Raw genomic sequence first — 3,198 nt, 5'->3', positions numbered from 1 at the left:
CGCCTGGCTAATTTTTGATTTATTGTAGAGATGAGGTCTCGCCAAGTTGCCCGGGCAGGTCTCAAACCTGCGGGCTCAGGCAATCCACTCACCTCGGCCTCCCAAAGAGCTGGGATTACAGGCTGAGTCACTGAGCCTGGCTACATTTTCAAATCATATGCTTGGTGTGTTTTCTTTCACTTGCCAAACATCTTTTCAGATGATACACTTTCAAATCTAAAGCATTGTTTCCAATTGTTAATCTTAGAAAAATACAATACATTCACTATGCAATATAGTAAAAAAGGGGAACATAGAGGAAATAGTATATTTATTTGTATACATAAAAATCAGTAGTCATCATTACTGACAATTGCCAGTGCTTATTGTGAGTCCTGATGTTCTAAACACATTTACATATATTTACCTCATCTAATCTTCACAAGCCTTAAAGGATACTATTATCTTTCAAATGGGAAAAATGAAATTAATCTGCCCAAGGTACACAGCCCAAATGGCAAAGACGGCATTTGACTGCAAACTTTCTGGATGCAATACTTGCATCCTTTAGCCACTGTGCTATATTAGTTCTCACAAATTAGAAGTCCAGTGATTATAAGAAAGAACTTCAAGTCTTGGCTTTACCTCTTACAAGCACTCTTATGTTGTACAACTTACTTCATCTCTAGGGTTCTGTTTCCTCATCTGGAAATGTATTGAGGGAGGAGGAAGCATTTAAAACCCCTTTAATTCTTCGGGCTTCTATGAGATTTAAATGAAATAATGGTGGGTTGGGTGTGGTGGTCCGTGACTGCCATCCCAGCACTTTGAGAGGTGGAGGCAAGAGATTGCCAGAGCCCAGGGATTCAAGACTAGGTCGAGCAACTTCGCAAGACCTCATAGCTACAATAAATCAAAAAATTAGCTGGGCTCGGTGGCTCAGTGTGTAATCCCACGCCTTTGGGAGGCTGAGGTGAGTGAACTGCCTGAGCCCGCGGGGTCGAGACCCGCCTGGGCGAGACCTCATCTCTACAATAAATCAAAAAATCAACCGGGCGTGGTAGCGCATGCCTGTAATTCCGGCTACTTGGAAGGCTGAGGTGGAAGGATCGCCGGAGCTCAAAAAAAAAAAAAATCAAAAAATTAGCTGGGCATGGTGGTGCGTGCCTGTAGTTCCCGTTAGTTAGAAGGCTGAGGCAGAAAGATTGCCTGAGCCCAGCAAGTCGAGGCTACGGTGGCTGTGAGCATGCCACTGCACTCCAACCTGGGCAACAGAGTGAGGCTCTGACTCAAATAAACAAGATAATGGTAATACTGCAGCTTTAGTACAGTGCCTGATGCAATAATGGCCCAATAAGTAAAGCTATTATTATTATCATTATTGTTATGTGGCCTTGGTATTACACACACTGTAAAATATGTTTGCTCCACATCCACAGGTAGATGGCATAGACTTTGAGAAAGACTGCCTATGTTCCCATTCTAGTGCCACCACTTGCTAGTTGTATGAGCTTGAGAAAGTATCTCTTTGTACCTCTGTTTTCTCATCTGCAAAATGGGACATAGTGGTATCTGGCTCATAAAGGTGTCACGAAGCATGTAAAGTGGCTAGTACAGTGCCAGTTAGTAAACAGTCAAATTATTATCAAATTCTGCTAACCAAAATGATTCTGTTGTGTGGCATAGGAATGATTATATCGTAACTATGGATTTAATTATCAATCTAGTTTTTCTCTCAAGTTGTAATTTGGAAAACTGTAAATTTCAGGTTTAGCAAGTTATGTTCCTTGGAGAAGCCATGTTATCCAAATATTTGAGTTCAAACATAAGTAATCTCAGTTTGGATTGTTGAAAGTAAATACAAATGTAGTACATCACAGTCAGTTACAGCAGAGTTTACCTATGTGCAATGCTACAGATCAACAGTATGCATGAAAATCACTGAATGGCTTATTAAAACAGACACCAGAGTTGCTGATTCAATACGTCTGTGGTAGGACCCGAGAATTTTCATTTCTAACAAGCATGGTAGGTTGTGCTGATGCCACCAGTCAAGGTCTATTCCTTGAAACCTACTTATGCAGATGGGTCTGAAGGCTGATAAAGAGGCCCCAAGGTAGTTTAACCTACTTCAAGTCAAAGGTGCACCAATTTATGATTTGGGGGAGATAAATATCTTTATAGTGTTTCCCAAGCTTGGCTGCACACTGGAGTCATCTGAAGAGGTTTTAAAAAATGGTGATATTTTTGTTCTGCCCCAAGAAATTATAATTTAATTGGTCTGCTGTGAGATCTGGGCACTGGGAATCTTAACACATTCAGGACCGGCAAATTTTTCAGTTTTCTAATACTGAAAGCAGGTGAAAACAAAAAAAAATCTGAAGCTGGCTGCTGCAAACGTCTGTCATTAAGCACAAGTGAAATGATCTTTTCTAAATTGTTACCTTTTCAACAATACAGCTGATGGTTACAGACATATCCAGTATTTGCCTTAAACGCCACTCTGACCAGCATTCTGTACTTTGCATTTTTATTTGGATTATAAACCCAAAAAGGCAGTCTTCCACAATGAGGTATATTCATGTCAGTGGCATCCAGGAACAGAATTTGGAATGATGCAAATTCACATCAGAGGTTGCGAATGAGTTAAAAGGTCTCCCCAGATGACGCTAATGGCAGCCAAAACTAAGAAACTACTTCAGAGGGCCTAAGACAGAATAGGCTCTTTTCTATTCATCTATTATTCTTGGGTCTTCAATCTATTTTTGTATCATATCAGCAAAAACAAATGTTAATAGGATGGATACCTTAATGTCAGTCCCACAGGTCACCAGTGAGCTAGTGGTAAAAGTCTTTTGCAATAGTTCTCAATCTTGGTTGCACATTAGAATCACCTTGAGCAGCTTTTTAAAAATGCCATGCCAAGAGCTCACCCCCAGCTAGTCATGTGGTATTTTTTAATGCTCCCCAAATTGAGAATCATGGTTTTTAAGGTTTAAAGGAATATGGGGGAAAAAAATAAAGAGTTTAACTAATTGAAGAACATTAAGGAAAAGGCATATCAAAAGAATGCATTCACAGGCCAGGTGCAGTGGCTTACAACTGTAATCCCAGCAATTTGGGAGGCCAAGGCAGGAGGATCACTTGGAGCCAGAGATTTGAGACCAACCTAGGCAACAAAGTGAGACTCTGTCTCTAAAAAAAAAAAAAAAAAAAAAA

Source organism: Carlito syrichta, unplaced genomic scaffold, assembly GCF_000164805.1.
Source record: "Carlito syrichta isolate Samal-C Ts95f unplaced genomic scaffold, Tarsius_syrichta-2.0.1 Scaffold301859, whole genome shotgun sequence".
NCBI lineage: Eukaryota > Metazoa > Chordata > Mammalia > Primates > Tarsiidae > Carlito > Carlito syrichta.
This window is presented reverse-complemented; position numbering follows the sequence as displayed.